Raw genomic sequence first — 20,268 nt, forward strand, 5'->3', positions numbered from 1 at the left:
AATAAAGTTTGCAACCAGATTAAATGAGAAATGCGGATTCAGGACTTGAGGACTTGGATATTTTGCACAGCTTTGTAAAGTGTACACAAATGTGAAATTACGAGAGAGACACTTTTCTCCATTCCTGTTCTTCAAATTGAACTTTCACAAAAACCTGTCCCAAATCTATAACAAAATGCTGAATTCAGACTTTTTGTACGTATAATATAAATAAAAATACATTACATGGTTTTCTAAAGTCTGGTGTGCGATATGTATATACTTAACTGATTATTTTTCTGCATAAGTGAAATTGGCAAAGTCCTCTATTCAAAGCAATTCATTAATTTCACGATATTTTATTTTTTAAATTATTATTATTATTATTATTATTATTTTAGGGCCGGGCGTGGTGGCTCACACCTGTAATCCCAGCACTTTGGGAGACCGAGGTGGGTAGATCACTTGAGGTCAAGAGTTCAAGGCCAGTCTGGCTAACATGGTGAAATCCCGTCTCTACTAAAAATAAAAAAATTAGCCGGGCGTGGTGGTGCGCGCCTGTAGTCCCAGCTACTCTGGAGGCTGAAACAGGAGAATCGCTTGAATCGGGGAGGCAGGGAGGTGGAGGTTGCAGTGAGCTGAGATCACACCACTGCACTGCAGCCTGGGCGACAGAGCGAGACTATGATTAAATATATATATATATTTATTTATATATTATTGTTATTTGAGACGGAGTCTCTCTCTGTCGCCAAAGCTGGAGTGCTCTGTCGCCCAGGCTGCAGTGCAGTGATGCTATCTTGGCTCACCTGCAACCCCCACCCTCCCTCTCGGGTTCAAGCGATTCTCCTGTCTCAGCCACCCGAGTAGCTGGGATTACAGGCCCCCGCCACCGCACCTGACTAATTTTTGTATTTTTAGTAGAGCCGAGTTTTCGCCATGTTGGCCAGGCTGGTCTCAAACTCCTAACCTCAAGTGATCCGCCCGCCTCCGCCTCCCAAAGTGCTGGGATTATAGGCGTGAGCCACCGCGCCCGGCCTTCATAACATTTTTTCCACAAATAAAATTACATTGTTCCTGAAACAATACACTATTTTGCATAGTCAAGCAGTTTTGCATTTTACTAGAATTTATAAAAACGTTGTCAATGTTTATAATGTATCTTCTACAGGGTTTCAACAATGTTACATGATTTTGCAGTGCACAATTTGTGGCAGTGAGAAAAGTTCAGTGTAAAAACATTGTAGCTAAAATAGAGCCAAAGAAACATTAGTAACAGAGATAGATGCCTTGAGAAGAATGATCCCATACTACGTTAACACGGAGCTACGCCAATTTAATTTTGATGGCAATTACTAAAAATGATATGAGTGAGTTTGGTATAAGAGTCACAGTCATTTAAAAATCTCTGAATATTTGTGGTAACCACCAGAAAAATGATAGGCAACAGTTTAATCATGCGTTTACTATCCCTTAGGTCACAGTCAATATCCTTGATCAGAATAAAATTGGTTAACATGATTTCTTGGTTAAGGAAATCCCCATTTGGGAAAATAGGCCCAACAGGGAAATGAAATGAAGGTCAACTGAGGTCCAATTCAGTATTGTTAAGTTGCTATTTTCACTCCTCCAACAATTTACTATTGAGCTGTCAGTCATTAACGCTAGGGGTTACATCTTACCTATCTGAAATTTTGGCTACCAATATAAGGTTATTTTCAGGACCACTGAGAAGGACCTTCAGACCAGAGGTTTCCAAATTAGACATGTACATCCCAGGACATGAACAAGACCATGAAGTATGAGAAGGAAAACAGAAAAACCGTTATTTATATTTTTTATTTCTTTTGTTTTTATTTTTTTACTTTGTTTTATTTTTTAACTTTTATTTTTGGTTCAGGGGTACATGTGCAAGTTTGTTATACAGGCGGACGTGTCACAGGGGTTTATTTCTTAAAATTGCTTTGTCAAGTTACAATTTATGTACCATAACATTCACTGGCTTAAAGTGTGAAAGCCAGTGGTTTTTAGTATATTCAGATTTGTCCAACTATCATTATAATCTAATTTTAGAACATTTTCATTACTCCACAGATATCTCATTTCTATTAGCAGTCACCCCCATCCCTCCTTTACCTGATCTCCAGGCAACCACTAATTTACTCTTTCTCTATATATAGATTTTCCTATTCTGGACATTTTATATAAGTGGAATCATATAATTAGTTTTTATGATGGACTCTTTCACTTAGCAGACCGTTTTCAAGTTTCATCCATGTTGTAGCGTATATCACTACTTCATTGTTTCAATGCCAAAAATATTTAATTGCATGGATATACCACATTTTGATTATCCATTTATCAGCTGATGAAAGCTTGGATTGTTTCCATTTTGGGGTAGTATGGTTAATGCTGCTATGAGCATTGATGCAAAAAGTCTTTGTTAGTACAAATGTTTTCAATTCTCTTGAGCATACATCCTCAAACAACATGGGGTTTAAGAGTGCTGACCCCCTGAACAGTCAAAAATCTACAAATAACTTTCAACTCCCTGAAAACTTGACTACTAATAGCCTATTGTTGAGGAAGCCTTGCTGAGAACTGTTGATTAACACAAACTTTCTATGTGATATATATTATATACTGTATTATTACAATAAAGTAAGCTGGAAAAAGAATGTTATTGAGAAAATTATAAGGGAGAAAAAATATATTTGCTATCATTAAGTGGAAGTAGATTATCATAAAGGTCTTCATCCTCATCATCTTCACATGAGTAAGCTGAGGAGGAAGACAAGGAAGAAGAGGGGTTGATCTTCATGTCTTAGAGTGGCAGAGTTGGAAGAGGTAAAGAGGAGGTGGAGGAGCAAGAACATTCATTGAAACTTTTATTGAAAAAAAATCTGCATATAAGTAGGCTTGTGCAGTTCAAACTGATGTTGTTCAAGGGTCAACTGTACACCTTAGGAGTAAAATTTCTGAACCACAGGGTAACTCTGTGTTTAACCATTTGAGGAACTACCAGACTATTTTCCATAACAACTGTACCGCTTTACATTTCTACCAAGAATGTATGAGGGTTTACATCTCTTCACATTCTCACCAACACTTGTTATTTTCCATTTATTTGATTATATCCACCTAATACGTGCACAGTGGTATCACATTGTGAGTTTGATTGATATTCCTCTGATGACTAAAGATGTTGAGAACTTTTTCATGTGTTTATTAGCCATTTATATGTCTTATTTGAAGAAATATCTATCCAAATTCTTTGGACATTAAAAAGTGTATACTTTGGCCAGGTGCAATGGCTAAAGCCTGTAATCCCAGAACTTTGGGAGGCCAAGGTGGGCGGATCACCTAAGGTCAGGAGTTCAAGACCAGCCTGGCCAACATGGTGAAACCCCGTCTCTACTAAAAATACACGAATTAGCCAGGCGTGGTGGCAGGCGCCTGTAATCCCAGCTACCCTGGAGGCTGAGGCAGGAGAATCTCTTGAACCCAGGAGGCGGAGGTTGCAGTGTGCCAAGATTGCACCATTGCACTCCAGCCTGGGTGACAGAGCAAGCTTCCATTAAATAATAAAAAAAGTACATACTTCATTATTATTTTTACTATTTTATTTTTTAATTGGCACATAAAATTGTATGTATTTATTATGTACAAAATGATGTTTTTTGCTTTTGTCTTTTGAGACAGAGTCTTGCTCTGTCACCCAGGCTGGAGTGCAGTGGAGCGATTTTAGCTCACTGCAACCTCCGCCTCCCGGGTTCAAGCGATTCTCCTGCCTCAGCCTCCCGATTAGCTGGGACTAAAGGCACTTGCCACCACGCCCGGCTAATTTTTGTATTTTTAGTAGAGACGGGGTTTCACCATGTTGGCCAGGCTGGTCTTGAACTCCTGACCTCAGGTGATCCACCCACCTCGGCTCCCAAAGTGCTGGGATTACAGGCATGAGCCACCATGCCTGGCCGAAAATAATGTTTTGAAGTTTATATACCCTATGGAGTGACTAAATCTAGCTAATTAACATACTCATTACCTTACATAGTAGTACTTTTTGTGGCAAGAACATTTGTCATTCACTCTCTTAGCATTTTTCAAGAATATAACATATTATTGTTAACTATATTCACCATGTTGTACAATAGATCTTTTGAACTTACTTCTCCTGACAATTTTGTGTTCATTGACCAACATCATCCCAGCTCCCTCCCGCAACCACCCTGACTCTGGTAACAACCATTGTACTTTCTAGTTCTATGAGATCAACTTTTTTAGATACTTCATTTGAGTACAATCATGTGGTATTTGTCTTTCTGTGTCTGGTTTATTTCACTTAACAAAATTTCCTCCAAGTTCATCCATGTTACTGTAAATGACAGGATTATCTTATTTTTAATGGCTGAATAGTATTCCATTGTGTATATATTCCATATATCCATTCATCTGTTGATAGACAATTAAGTTGATTCCATATCTTGGCTATTGTGAATAATCCTGCAATAAACATTGGAGTGAGTATTCTCTTTTCATGATCTTGTTTCCAATTCCTTTGGCTATATAGGCAGAAGTGGAATTGGCAGATCATATTGTAGCTCTATTTTTAATTTTGGGGGAATCTCTGTACTGTTTTTTATCATGGCTGCACTAAATTTACATAACCACCCACAGTTTGCAATGGTTCTCTTTTTTCCACATAGTCGCCAACATTTATCTTTTGTCTTTCTGATAGCAGCTATTCTAACAAGTCTTAGGTGATATCTCATTGTGGTTTTAATTTGCATATCCCTGATGATTAGTGATGTTGAACATTTTTTCATATACCTGTTGACCTATTTGCCTGTGTTCTCTTGAGATATATGTATTCAGGCCCTTTCTCCGTTTTTTTTAAATTTATTTATTTATTTATTTGTTTATTTATTTATTTTTATTTTTTGGCCTTCCCGATTTTATTTGGGGCACATCTGGGCGAGGGCCCTGCATCTAAAAGAAGGTGTTGGGCCTCTTGGTGGTGAAGCGTGGCTTGTGCTGACGGCGCAGGACCCGGTGGGGCAGCGGGAACTTGACCTTGGAGTCGTGGAACTGCTTAAAGGACGGCGGCTGCACTTGCCGGCTGCGATCTTCCTCCACCTTCATGATCTGGATGGAGTGGGCCTGGTCGCAGTGCCGGGCGCTCAAGACTCGGTAGCACTGGGTGACAGCGCCCGCGGTGGTCAGGTGCTGGTATTCCCGATAAAGGTTGTGGGTGCGGCTCAGGGAGTCACAGCGCAGCCAAATGCGGAAGTACTTCACCCGCAGAGGGGACTTCTCATACACCCGCCCAGAGTAGGCAATCTCCCCTGAAAACTTCTTCATCTTGTTTAATTGAGATACGAAGTACCAGAAGCTGGACTTTGAGACGACATGATTAGGTGCAAAGATTCGCATGAGGTAGAGGGGCGGTGTGTGGCATTTGGGGGTGGGCGGGTAGGACCCACTACCTTATACTCTCCTAGTGTGCCCTATGCCTTCAGGGAGGCCTCTCCGAACTCGCCTCCACCCGCGAAAGGGCTTTCCTCGTTTTAAAATCAGATTATTTGTTTTCCTGCTATTGAGCTGTTTTAGTCCCTTTATATTTTGGGTATTAATTCCTTATCAGATATATACTTTGCAAATATTTTCTACCATTATGTAGGTTGTCTCTTCACTCCGTTGATTGTTTACTTTACTGTGCAGAAGTCTTTCAGTTTGGTGTAATCCCATGTGTCTATTTTTGCTTTTTTTTTTTGCCTGTACTTTGGGTTCATATCCAGAATTCATTGCCCAGACCAATGAATCCTGCTTCAATGTCATAGAGCTTTTCTGCTAAGTGTTCTTCTAGTAGTTTGATAGTTTGAGGTCTTACTATTAAGTCTTTAATTCAATTTGAGTTGGTTTTTGTATAATGTGTGAGATAGGGTCTATTTTCATACATGTGGATATTCAGTTTTCAAACACATTTATTGGCAAGACTATTCTTTTCCCATTATGTATTCTTGGCACCTTGGTCAAAAATCAGTTCCTTTGCCCATTTTTAGATTGGAGTATTTGTCTTTTTGTTGTTGAGATTTAAGAGTTCTTTGTATATTCCAGCTAGCAGTTTCTTGTATTAAGATTTTTTTTTCATCTTGTTTTACAACTTCTAATTTTTATCATGTTTTACAATGAACATAGTAGTACAGTAATTAATGTATATTACCTATAACTAAATTTGGGGGGGTTGCTCCAGGTTAGGAGCCTGCAATTAAAAGTCTAGAGACCTCTGCTTTAGACCAAAATTATTTTTTTCCTCTCTCATCTGTTTGGTGTTTGTGAGAAGGCGAAGCCGAGTATGCTAAAGACAAACTTCAGCTCTTACTTCTTGTAGCTACTGGCCTATTGATCTGTACCTGGCAAAGGAAAAGTATTTTATGTTATGCTAAACAATTAACGCATATTGCTTAGGAAACCCTAAATATGACAAACAAGGAAGGGTGGTTAAAATGTAAGTACTTACTATGTAAAAAAAAAAAAAAAGCCTAGCACATAATGACTGCTTCAATAAATACTAGCCTAGGTAAACATCATCATTATTTTTATTCTACTGATTAGGAGATAAACAGTCATGTTAAGTAATGTTGAGTAACACAGCTAATGAATTGTAAAACTGGGATCTGAATTCAGGTCTGACTGCAAAGCCCATTTTTTCCCATGGGACACTGCGTATTAGTCAAACTACAGGTCAGATTTCTGCAGTGAGTGGGAAGTTGGACTAGATGACTTCTCTTCCAATTCTGAGACATTATGAAAACATTTGATGTAAAGAAATCCCTATCTCTACTAAACATACAAAAAATTAGCTGGGCATGGTGGCAGGCGCCTGTAATTCCAGCTACTCAGGAGGCTCGGGCAGGAGAATCACTTGAACTCGGGAGGCGGAGGTTGCAGTGAGCTGAAATCATGCCACTGTACTCCAGCCTGGGGAACAGAGAGAGATTCAATCTCAAAAAAAAAAAAAATGTATAATAATAATAATAATAAACTGGGCAAAGGACATGAACAGACACTTTTCAAAAGAAGACGTACATGTGGACAACAAGCATATGAAAAAAAGCTCAATATCACTGATGATTAGAAAAATGCAAATCAAAACCACAATAAGATACCACCTCACACCAGTCAGAATGACTATTGAAACGTCAAAAAGTAACAGATGGTGGTGAGGTTGGGAAGAAAAGGAAACTTACACTGTTGGTGGGAGTGTAAATTAGTTCCACTATGTGCAAAGCAGTATGGTGATGCCTCAAAGAGCTAAAAGCAGAATTACCATTTGACCCAGCAACCCCATTACTGGGTATATACCCAGAGGAATATAAATCATTCATTCTACCATAAAGACACATGCACACAAATGTTCATTGCAGTACTATTCACAATAGTAAAGACATGTAATCAACCTAAATTCCCATCAATGACAACCTGGATAAAGAAAATGTGGTGCATATACACTGTGGAATACTACGCAGCCATGAAAAAGAATGAGATCATGTCTTTTGTGGGAACACAAATGGAGCTGGAGGCTATTACCTTTAGCAAACTAACACAGGAACAGAAAACGAAATATCGCATGTTCTCACTTATAAGTGGGAGCTAAATGACGAGAAGTTATGAATACAAGAAAGGAAACAACAGACACTGGGGTCTACTTGAAGCTGGAGGGTGAGAAGAGGGAAAGGAGCAGAAAAGATAGCTATTGGGTACTGGGCTTAATAACTGGGTGATGAAATAATCTGTATAACAAATTCCCACGACACAAATTTACCTATGTAATAAACCTTCACATGTGCCCGCAAACCTAAAATAGGAGTTTTTCTCTTTTTTTAAAGAAAAAAAAACCACTAACTGCCCGTAGATTCCCCATACCCAGAGTGACACTTGCGGGATGCTCTGTTTCCTGTATCAGAAATAGCCCTTTAGCTCCTGGCTCCTCTCCAAGGAATCTACTCCAGTGGGACTCTTTATTCACTGCCTCTTACCACACCTTGTCTTCTCCCCAACCCATGCCTTTCTTGATGCTTTCTGCCAACTCTCTGCCTGCCCATGCACCTTCACATCCTGCCATGCCTTGAACACTAGGTACAGACGCACTACCTCCCCAGGGCTTTCCCTGCCCACTTCCCTCAGGATCTTACCTGCTTCTGGGTCCACAGTCTCTTCCTGGCTTGTTTCCTGATGCATTCTAACCTTTCCAGCTGAAACATAAATGCCCAGAGAGCATAGACATATTACTGTGGTCAGAATGTTGATATTTCCTCAAAACTCATATGTTGAAACTTCATCATCACTGTGATAGTATTAAGAGATGGAATCTTTGGGAGATGATTAGATCATGAGGGCTCATGAATATAAGAGGGCTCTTATAAAAGAGACTTGCAGGATCCCCTTTTCCCTGCTGCCATGTGGGACACATAGAAGGAGCCATCTATGAGGTACAGGCTCTCACCAGAAAATGACAATCTGCTGTTGCCTTGATTTTGGACTTCCCAGCTTCCAGAATTGTGAGTAATAAATTTCTGATGTTTCTAAATGTTTTAAAGTAGATTTAATAAATAAATGTAATATACTTCTATTTTAATGAAGAACCCATATTCCATGTCCAAGTGAATGAGATGAATGGATTATGGCATGAAGGTTAATTCATTTCAGCCAACTAATTTTTACAAACCACCATACAAATAATTAAGCTACTGTCATCGGCATGAATTAAATGGCCTTGTTTTTGTTTGTTTGTTTTTATTATATATATATAGCCTTGTTGATGTCCATTTAAATCATAACATGTAAGCCTTGCCAATAGTCTAAGGGCTATAGATTATATTACCATTCAAATTATGTCATGAGCAGTAAGTCCATTTTATACAGCTAGCAAACTAAATGAGAGGGAATAAGAGTATAAGAGTGCGTTATTCTTTATGAAATAAAGCTCATTCAATTTTACCCAATAGCAGAAAACAGATATTAAAACACTCCCAATTTAGTGAAACAAAATCAAGACATAAAGTTGAATGAGCTATTTCATGTACTCGATGCTTTACTTGCTTCCAATATAGTTTATCTTTCCCTTAAATGCCATGATTTTAATTCACTGACTGATGCATACTTCCCCTGGCAAAGGTATTGGGAAATGTATAATAATTGGTGTTCTACAAGATATAAGATTTCTGTTGGGAATTATTTCTTTATAGATGAAGATTATTTTCCACTGAGAGATTTATACCATAATTAGAAAAATGGTGGTCTAAGCCCTAGTGGAAATATCATATTTTAATTGGTATTCATTTGTTTCACACAAGCCCATGGAGAAAACTAGGAGCTCCTTTTTATTGATGTTAAATTGTTAACTGTGAAATCAACTAAATTGCGTTCTCACTTAAATATCTGAAATGACTAGCCCATTTAATTACTTTTTAAAACAATAGTATCTTCCATTAGCTGAACGATCCTTCATACCAAAAATTTTAAAACCCTTTACACAAAAATATAGGCTCAGGTAAACTTGGAAAGGCAGTAAAATATTTTAAGTATGCTTAAAATTATTGTATTTTAGGAAAACCCAGAGATTTTACAAATATCTCAAGCTGAAATAATATATTTCATAATTTGAGAGTTTATTTACAGATATATTTGATTCAATGTCAGATGAGCCAGGGTCAAAGCCTGCTAATGGCAGTAAGACTAAGCTTGAACTGCTCATTTATAAGCTAAAAATGAAAGCATTTGCTGTTTATCCACTTCCTTCCCTTTCATGATAGGACAAAACCATATTTCAAATTAATTCAGATGATATTTCCTGAGTACAATTTGCATGATGACTTGAAACTTTAGGGCAGTCAAGGTAACATTCAGCCTACTTGTCTTCATATACCACCCAAATATCCTGGAAAACCCAAAATTTCGTCATTCAAACTCCAACTGATCCTTGAACAACATAATTTTGAATTACACAGGTTCACTTACACGTGGATTTTTTTCCCACAGAAGTTACACTGAGAGTTCCTGCCTCTCCTGCCTCCCTCCCCTTCCACCTCCTCCACTTCTTACAACTCTGCCACCCATGAGATAGCAAAACCAACCTCTCTTCTTTCTTCTTCTCTTCAGCCTACTCACAAGAAGATGGCAAAGATGAAGACTTTGTCGATGATCCACTTCCACTTAATGAACAGTAAATATATTTAATCTGTCTGATAATTTAATATTCTTTTCTCTAGTTTACTTTATTGTAAGAATACCATATATAATACATACAACATATAAAATTTGTGTTTATCGACTGTTATCAGTAAGGCTTCCTGTCAACAGTAGGGTATTAGCAGTTAAATTTTGGAGAAGTCATAAGTTATTTGCAGATTTTAAACTGTATGTGTAGGGGTCAGAGTTCTTAACCTTCACATTGTTCAAGGTAAATATAAACTGAACAAATACAAAGTCAATTGTACATATTCTAAATTATATGTTACATATGAAAGTAACAAAAAAAGTATTTGTCACAACATGGTTCCATTTCTTTAATTGAAACATATTATTACATAAAAATACTTTTCAACATTTTGGCATTGTCAATACTGGCTAAACTTTTATTGATCAAATGTGCTAATTTCTAGTAAGAACAATAAAATGCAAGTTATATTTCATGGGTCTAATGACATTCTGCTATAGTTTGGGTATTTGATCCTCCAAATCTCATGCTGAACTTTGATCCCCAGTGTTGGAGGAGGGGCCTAATGGGGGTTTTCGGGCCATGGGGCAGATCATGAATGGCTTAGTTCAGTCTTCTGAGTAATGGGTGAGTTTTTACTCCATTAGTTCCAGTGAGAGCTGGTTGTTGATTGTTAAACAGAGTCTGGCACCTGCTTCTTCTCTCCTGCCTCTGCTCTCACCATGTGATCTCTGCACAGGCTGAATTCCCCTTTACCTTCTGCCATGAGTGGAAGCAGCCTGAGGACCTCACCAAAGGCAGATTCTGGTGCCATGCTCCTCGTCCAATCTGCAGAACTATGAGCCAAATAAACCCTTTTTCTTTATAAATTACCCAGCCTTTGGTATTCCTTCATAGCAACATGAACCAACTATGACATATTCCAGATAGGTAACTGATAAATTATATTCATACCACAGAGATGGAGGCACTATGGCACATTGTAGGTAAGTGATTGGATCCTTGAAGATAAATAAATTCAGCAGAAGAATTAGCAATATTTTTACATTTTTATAATTTTGTATAAGACTTCATTTACTCCCCCAGCCAACTATCTTTGCAATCCTCCCTAAACAATGCTAACCTCCAGGCTTCCCTGAGCCTTCACATTCACATTTTTGTTTTGATTCCATTAATTTCAGCAAAGATTTGTTGAATATTTACTATTTTCAAGGCCCTGTGCTAAGTGCTATAGCAGATATAAAGATAAATGAAATCTTCTCAATAAGTTGAAATCTAGTAAAGATCATAATACCATAATACAATGTTATAAGAGGGATATAAACAAATGCATGAACCCAAAAGTGGGAGAGCATTTCTACCAAGGCGGAATCAAAGCAGTATTAGAAAAATTATCTGAAACTTAGAAGTAATGCAAAAAGAGTTAAGGGGCACATAGTTTCAATCTCATAAGAAGGTGCAGGCAACTCAAGAATTGCCTAGGGCAATGGTGAGAAAACTTTTTCTGTAATGGTCAAGATAATAAATATTTTTGGCTTTGTGGGCCATATGGTCTCTTTCACAAGTACTCAACTTTGCCCTTGTAGCATGAAAGCACCCATACACAATATACAAACAAGTAAGCATGGCCAGATTGGCCCACAGGCTGTAAATTGCTGACCCTTGGACTAGGGGGCCCAGGTTAGTAAGTCATTCAACTCACTGTTACTAGTTGTTTAAGGTTCCAGATTTAGAGAAGTTGCATATTAACATGTAGATTTTTGTCTGGTCTAGATGCAGATAATTTCTGTCCAGTCGAGAGATAACCTCAAAGTTTTATGGCTCCATGAGACATTACTCACCTTGTATCTAATCCAGGAAGTTTACCATCCTATCAATATTCTATGTTTTAAAATGGTGTTTGACCCAATCATGACATTTTAATGGTTCTCTCATTTATTAATGAGTCAAATAAAATCTTTGATACTTGTTCACTTTATATTTGCCTGAGTGTTATGATTTTACATGGTTTGAAATTATATATCGACAGTTTTGGAGGGTGCATGGAGATGTTCAAATTGACTCACCTGATGGAGACAAGTAAACTGTGATCCTGGAGAAATGCACCTCAAGTCTATTCAAGCCCAAGCATATTTTTCTTGGCTGCCAGAAGAATCCCAGGCAGCAAGAGAACTTTAACATTGCTGATTCTATTTCTGTAGCTTTAATTTTCTTCTTGCTATTGATTTTTGTGTTGCACATGACAAAAAGTTATTTTCATTTGGTGGCAGCAACAATTGGGAATTTGTTTTTATTGTTTGGCCATTTGGTGATCTCTACTGGGCAGATGGTGAAGTACTGTTCTCTGTTGGGTGAGAAGCAGAGAAACTGGTTCGTTTAGGCTTTTTGCTTGTCTATTTGCAAAATCAAATCAATTAAGAATTTTGTGCCTATTGTGAAGGAGAACAATTCTTTCACATTTAGACTAACAGAGTTTTGTATTTATACGTTTACACTCGACCTGTGGTAGAAGCTGTAGAACTGAAGCAATAAACTCTCCATATATCTTATGTTTTTCTGTAAATTAGAAAGTTCTTTCTCTCTCATGTAAAGTATAAAATAATTTCCTACCCATGAAGGGCAATACTAAATCTGATCATAATGTATCTCTGAGGAGGTCAGTTGTGATTAATTTATAGGTAATAATATATGAATCTAACAGTGCTATAAATAACAGAAAATGTTTAAATGAACTTCTAATACTTTAAATGTGCTATATATTTACAAATTCTTACAGAAATGTCTAGCTCAGAAACATTTTAAGAATTAATGTTTACTTAAGATGAATCTTTGGACAGTTTAGATTGGTTTGATAATTTAGATTTAAGGTTGGGCACAGTGGCTCATGCCTGTAATCCCACCACTTTCGGAGACCAAGGTGGGTGGATCACTTGATGCCAGGAGTTCGAGACCAGCCTGGTCAACATGGTGAAACTCCGTCTCTGCTAAACACAAAAATTAGCTGAGTGTGGTGGTGCGCACCTGTAATCCCAGCCACTTGGGAGGCTGAGACAGAAGAATCGCTTGAACCCAGGAGGCAGATGTTGCAGTGAGCCAAGGTTGCACCACTGCACTCCAGCCTGGGCTATAGAGCAAGACTGTCTCAAAGAAAAGAAAAAAACAGTTTGAAGAAAGAAAGAGGAAATCTCTAGGTCTTTTTCTCAAATTTTTATTAAGTATAATAAAATTTACATTTTATTTTTATAAGATTGTTTTCTTTCATGAAGAGACTATTTAATGTGAACTTCTTAAACATCTTTTGGTTTACCAATCAAACAAGCCAACACTCCTACATAATCTGTAAGATTATGAAAATGTAGATTCGTATTTTATTAAATGTCATCTTCTGACAAGTGTTTTACTTCTACTCTATGTTTTGTAGCTTGAACATGATTTGCAATATTCTTAGGTAAATTAAACACTTAGATTTCAATCAAATTAAACCAATTAATGAATAATTTTTGATTGCTAGATAATTTCTAGATGAAGTAGAATACTAAAAATAATGATTATTGAGCATAATTTAAAACTGTCATACATTTACTTCGTATTTTTTATATGCTATAGGGTGACTATGTCTTTGGTCATGTTAACAGACATTTGCTTTTTGACACATTAAGATGTAAAAAGAAATTTGAGTCTGTAAAAAATTGTGCATTCATAAGCTTTGCTAGTTGGCTTAAATTCTAGTGTGTGGCATTTCTCAATTATTTACCTCCCAGTGTTTTCTGTGAGTGGAATTTAGTTACTCTGGTTAAAACTTATTATTAGCATGAGTGGTTGAAACTATTCTAGGAAAAACAGTAACAGAGAAATAAACCTGGGTATATAAGGTTATGTGCTTTTTTATCAAGATAAAAAGTTAATGCTTTTTTTTTCTTTAAAGCATCTGATCTATAATTTAAAAGAAGATGGGAAAACACAAAGCTTTAAGTTACAGAAAGTTATAGATTTTCAGAAAGAACATTTTCGTTTGCCATAGTTTATAGTACTGACTCTGAAAAGAAGTAATAAAATGTGTAAAAAATTGCCAAAATTTGACTCAATTTTAAAGGATTTGTTCATAAGCAAAAACAGAGCTTGTGAAATTTTACTGCCAATATTACTGCAAAACTAGAATTTGGCTCTCTCTGTATTAAAATGATAAATTACCAAGGGACATGCAAATAGATCAATGGAATAGAATATAAAACCCAGAAATTTTAGATTGGTGCAAAAATAATTGTGGCTTTTGCCATTAAAAGTGTAGCAAAAACTGCAATAACTTTTGCACCAGTTTAATATATCCCCACAAATATGTCCAATTAATTTCTGACAAAGAAGCAAAAGCAATTCAATAAATGGGGCTGAACAAATTGGATATCCATTAGCAAAAAAAACAAAAAAAATGAACCTTGACCTAATCTTCATACTTTATGTTAAAATTAACTCAAAATGGATAATGAACATAAGCATAAAATGTAAAACTACAAAACTTCTAAAAATATATATAGGAAAAAATCTTTGAGACCTAAGTAAGACTAAGCAAATTTCTTAGAATTGACACAAAATAACAGGATTGATCAAATGAAAAATTGATAAATTGGACCTCAACAAAATTTTAAAATTTTGCCTACAAAAGATTCTGTTAGAAGAATGAAAGGACAAATTCTATATCCAATAAAGGCTTTGTATCTGTAAATAACTCTCAAAACTCAATATCAAAACAAGCAATTCAATTAAGAAATTGACAAACAATATGCATAGATATTTAATCAGTGATGATATACAGATGGCAAATAAACATATGAAAAGATGTTTAATATCATTAGCCATTAAATAAATGGAATTTAAAAGTACAATGAGATATCACAACACACCTGTCAGAATGGGTAATGAACAGAATGAAAGATAGTGATAACACCAAATGCTGGTGAGGATGTGGTGAAACTGGATTATTCATACATTGCTAGTGGGAATGTAAAATGGTACAGCCACTCTGAAAAATTGGCAAGTTCTTTCAAATCTAAAAATGGACATACCATATGATCCAACAATTGAACTCTTGGCATTTATCCCAGAGAATTGAAAAGTTACTTTCATGCAGGAACTTGTACATGAATGTTCCTAGCAGCTTTATTCATAAGAGTCAAAAACTGGAAACTATTCAAATGCTCTTCAGTAGATGGATGGTTAAAAAATGCTCAGCAATTAAAGAAAGAATGAATTATTGATACATGTAACAACTTGGACGGATCTCAAGGGCATTATGCTGAATGAAAAGAAAGCCAATCTTAAAAACTCACATACCACATGATTTTATTTGTGTAATACTCATTAAATAGCATAATTGTAGAGATGGAGGAGAGATTTGTGGTTGCCAGGAAATAGGGGTGGAAAGGAGAAAAAATAACCTGAAGGAGTATTGTGGTGATGGTACAGTTGAATATGTTGATTGCAGTGGTGGTTACACAAGGCTACACATGTGATAAAATTGCATAAAACTACACACACACACACAAATAAATGCATGTATAACATTTAAAATCTGAATAAACTCTGTAAATTGTACCAATATCAATTTCTTGGTTTTGATACTGTTCTGTGGTTGAATAAGTTGTCAACACTGTGGGAGGCTGGGGGAAGAGTAAATAGAACTTTTCTGTACATTTCTTTGCAGCCTCCTGTGAATCTACAATTATTTCAAAACAAAAAAGATTTTAAATGAGAAATTGATCTTCAAGCTCTCCTCAGGGGGTAATAAGAGGATATATTTACCTTCTGTATAATATGCCTGATAGCAGAGATTTCATATATCACAAGAATAACTTAATCTGCATTGTTTTGTCTCTATCATGTCCTTGATTTAAATATACATAGATACATATTATATATATAATATATATATACACCCAAAGAGGGAAACAAAGAACATAGATGAAAGAACTAAGTTTTCTTATAACCATGTTACCTTCCTCTATAATTACTTTAAAATATTTTATTGTCATTTTTATTAAATAGATAACCAAACATTGTTTTTAAGGTACTCCTGATTCATCTTAATCGACAATCGACTTTGGCTAGTTGTTTTGATTTTGTCTTCCCAAGAAAGGATTCCAATTTTTAAAAACTAAAATACAATTTTGAGGATACAGTCTTCATATTGCGTAAACTCAACACCATTGTAAATTCTCAATTCTGAACCAATGGTTAGCCATACTAGGTTAAATTTGAATAGATAACATGGTATTAATGTAAATATTTCAGAAATTATGCACTGTATGAGAAAACACTGGAGATTTGTCAATGTCCTCACTGGGAAGTATGTTTTTAAACTCAGGGGAAAACATTGATCAAACCCTTATGAAATAGTTCTGTTCTGTGTGCCAGTGGAGAATTTTACTGTCTGCCAATCTAATATTTGTGACTGTAATAAACTAACCATACAATACCCTCTCAGCCTCATTATTAGACAGATTTCTGATTCCTGATGCATGCGTAAAGTCTCTACTATAAGGTTTTGGTTGGAATTTGTGTCTACAACAAAAGTACAATCCCAGTGACTTGTGGATAGGATTATATCAGGTACTCTAAACATTTTTTTTTTTTTTTGAGATGGAGTCTCTCTCTGTCTCCCAGGCTGGAGTGCAGTGGCGTGATCTTGGCTCACTGCAACCTCCGCCTCCTGGGTTCAAGTGATTCTCCTGCCTCAGTCTCCCAAGTAGTTGGACTACAGGCACCCGCCACAATGTCCGGCTAATTTTTTGCACTTTTAGTAGAGACGGGGTTTCACCGTGTTAGCCAGGATAGTCTTGATCTCCTGACCTCGTGATCCACCTGCCTCGGCCTCCCAAAGTGCTGGCATTACAGGCATGAGCCACCGCACTCAGCCCTCTGAACTAGTAATACTTTAAGAATACACACTTGCTCAGATCTCATGTTGGAGGAGGGGCCTGGTGGGAGATGATTGGATCATGGGGGCGGATTTCCCCCTTTCTGGTCTCATGATAGTGAGTTCTCACAAGATCTGGTTGTTTAAAGGTGTGTAGCATCTCCCTCTTCACTCTCTTCCTCCTTCTCCAGCCATGTAAGATGTGCCTGCTTGCCCTTCACCTTCTGCCATGATTGTTAAGTTTCCTGAGGCCTGTCCAGTCATGCTTCCTGTAAAGCCTGTGGAATTATAAGTCAATTAAACTTCTTTTCTTGTAAATTACCCAATGTTAGGTAGTTTTTATGTAGCAGGACGAGCCGCAGACAAAACTCCTCAGACACTGGATTAAAGAAGGAAGAGGTTTTTTATTCGGCCGGGAGCGTGGGCAGACTCGCGTCTTAAGAACCGAGCTCCCTGAAGAAGAAATACGTGGCCTTTTTAAAGGCTTACAACTTTAAGGGATCCATGTAAACGGGTCATGATAAATCAAGCATGTGTGGAAAACGTGACGAAGGGCTACATGCATCAGCTAACAGAACAAAAAGTTTTACAGTGCTTTCTCATACAATGTCTGGAATTTACAGATAACACTAGTAGTTTTGGTCAGGGGTTAATATTATCATTATTATTTTAACCACCAGCGCCACGTGGTGGTGCCAAGGTCGTCTAGCTATTTATCTTACTTCTGTTTCTTTCCAACTTTTTGCTTTCTCTCCCTTCTCCTGTCTTATAAACTAGGGAAAAGGGGAGATGGGGAAAAGCTGGGAAAGACAGCAGAAGTGGTGGTCTCATTCTATATTTATAGTGATGTGAGAACGGACTAGTATATTGCTTACACAAGTTTCAGACTGAATGGAGTGAGTGTTTCCAGGAACCTTTATAGTATAGAAATAGAAGGAAGACTTTCATCCAAAATGCAGTGGACACAAATGAAACAAGAATTAATTGCACAGACATAAATGAACTTATGAGGGCACAGGTAGTAAGCCATGTGGGGGCAGGGCCACTGCAGAGAGTTCCTATTGGGGTAATGCCCAGAAGAGCTGTGGGTACAGGGTCACCACTGATCCCCAAGAGTGTTAGAGTCTCACAGCTCCATTAGGCACTGCCCTAGTGGAGGCTGTCTGTGGTAGCTTTGCCTTCGGGGTGGCACGCAGCCTCGGTCCTGTGCTGAGGCTCCATGGGCCTCCACCCTTTGAATTCTAGGCTGAGACAGACATGCCCCCACAGACTTAAAGTCTTTTGATCCACCTACTGAAGGATGAATAACAATGAATGAATAAAAATCAAGACTCAAATACATGCTGCCTACAAAAGACTCACTTCTCCATTAAGGACACAAGTAGATTGCAAGCAAAGGGTTGGAAAAAGATATTACACGCAAATGGAAATACAGAGTGGGGATAGGTAGCTATACTTAGATAAAATAGACTTGAAGTCAAAACTGTAAAGCAAGACAAAGATGGTCATTGTATAATGATAAGGGGATCAATTCATCAAGAGAATAAAGTGATTGTAAATATGTATGCACCCAACATGGGAATACCTAAACATATAAAACAGATATTAATAGATCTGAAGGAAGAGAAAGACTGCAGTACTATAATAGCAGTGGATATAAACATATCATTTTCAAAAAAGGACATATTAAGACCTCTTTATACCTAGATCAATTTTCTCAATTACTTTGTAAAGGCTTTAACAGTAAAAACAGTATTTTATATGCTGTGCAATGCTTTAATGTAATGTCAGTACTGCACATGTGTTAAAATAATAATCACTAGCTCCAATAGTGTGGGTAGTTTTGAAGGTTAGATTTGTTAGTTTGTTTGTTTGTTTGTTTTGTTTTTGTTTTGTTTTCTTTTGTTTGAGACAGAGTCTCGCTCTGTCGCCCAGGCTGGAGTGCAGTGGCACCATCTCGGCTCACTGCAACCTCTGCCTCCCGAGTTCAAGTGATTCTCCTGCCTCAGCCTCCCGGGTAGCTGAGACTACAGGCGCGTGCTACCATGCCTGGCTAATTTTTTGTATTTTTAGTAGAGACGGGGTTTCACTATGTTGGTCAGACTGGTTTCGAACTCCTGAGCTTGTGATCCGCCTGCCTCGGCCTCCCAAAGTGCTGAGATTATAGCCGTGAGCCACCGCGTCCGGCCAATTTGTTAGTATTATCTGAAAATAAGCCCAAAATTCCAACTCTGTTATGCAATACAAATCTGTCCACCCAAATCTAGAAGATGGGTCACTGAGACATTGATACTAACAAAATTTTAGACACATAAGAGTCATATTTTCTGCTCTTTATTTATGTAAACAATATCAAAAAGCAAGCACATATGGAACCAAGGATAGATGAGCTGCCAAAATTTAGAATACTCGTCATGTAATGAGGAACAGCATCTAGACATAGCAATACAACTTTAAAAATACCCAGGAGACATAAATTTACTAAAAATCATTGAATACTATACTTCAAATGGTAAATTATATGATTTTTAAAAATATGCCTCAATAAAGAAATACCCAGGAGAAAGAAAAAACTATAGTTCTTGAGTTACTATATGAATTTTAGAAAACATACAGATAACAAAAAAGTCCATTATAGTAAAACAAAAACAAAAAAACAGGCAACCTGTTAGGTATTGTAGATATTTAAATCAAACGGATGTCTTATACAGCTGTAGTTTAATACAGGTGATACATGCCACTTTGGAAATGGATTTATTAATTAAACGTCAGATGCAATTAGAACTCTAGCTATTCAGGAATAAAAATTTCAACAAGTCTATTTTTTTTCCTTTTCTGGAACAGTTATTATCATGCACACATTCAGAAATGTGCAGTTCATATAACCAACCCATCAATGACTTTCACCTTGACCACAGACATTGTATGGAAAAACACCAACAGTATTTGCTAAATAATGTGCAGTTTCTTCTACCTAATTAGTACCTCAGGGCAGTTTGTTTATAAACAGAAAACAATAAGGGACATATTAAATATTCCCAGCAGTACTTTCTGCATACTGTCAGGTTTAGATATAAGGAAGATTGTTTGCATTTGAAACAATAAGCCAGCTAGCTACCAGACTTCCATTAAGTACAAGGGAACCAACTAGAATAACTTG

At 37.0% G+C, this 20,268-nt stretch overlaps 1 pseudogene; it reads right to left on the bottom strand.

Annotated features, from left to right (window-relative positions):
• Positions 1–4,946: 4,946 nt before the first annotated feature.
• LOC126946466 (60S ribosomal protein L18a-like) lies at positions 4,947–5,437 on the bottom strand (annotated as a pseudogene).
• Between the last annotated feature and the right edge of the window lie 14,831 nt (positions 5,438–20,268).

The sequence above is a fragment of the Macaca thibetana genome, chromosome X (genome assembly GCF_024542745.1).
Source record: "Macaca thibetana thibetana isolate TM-01 chromosome X, ASM2454274v1, whole genome shotgun sequence".
Classification (NCBI taxonomy): Eukaryota; Metazoa; Chordata; class Mammalia; order Primates; family Cercopithecidae; genus Macaca; species Macaca thibetana.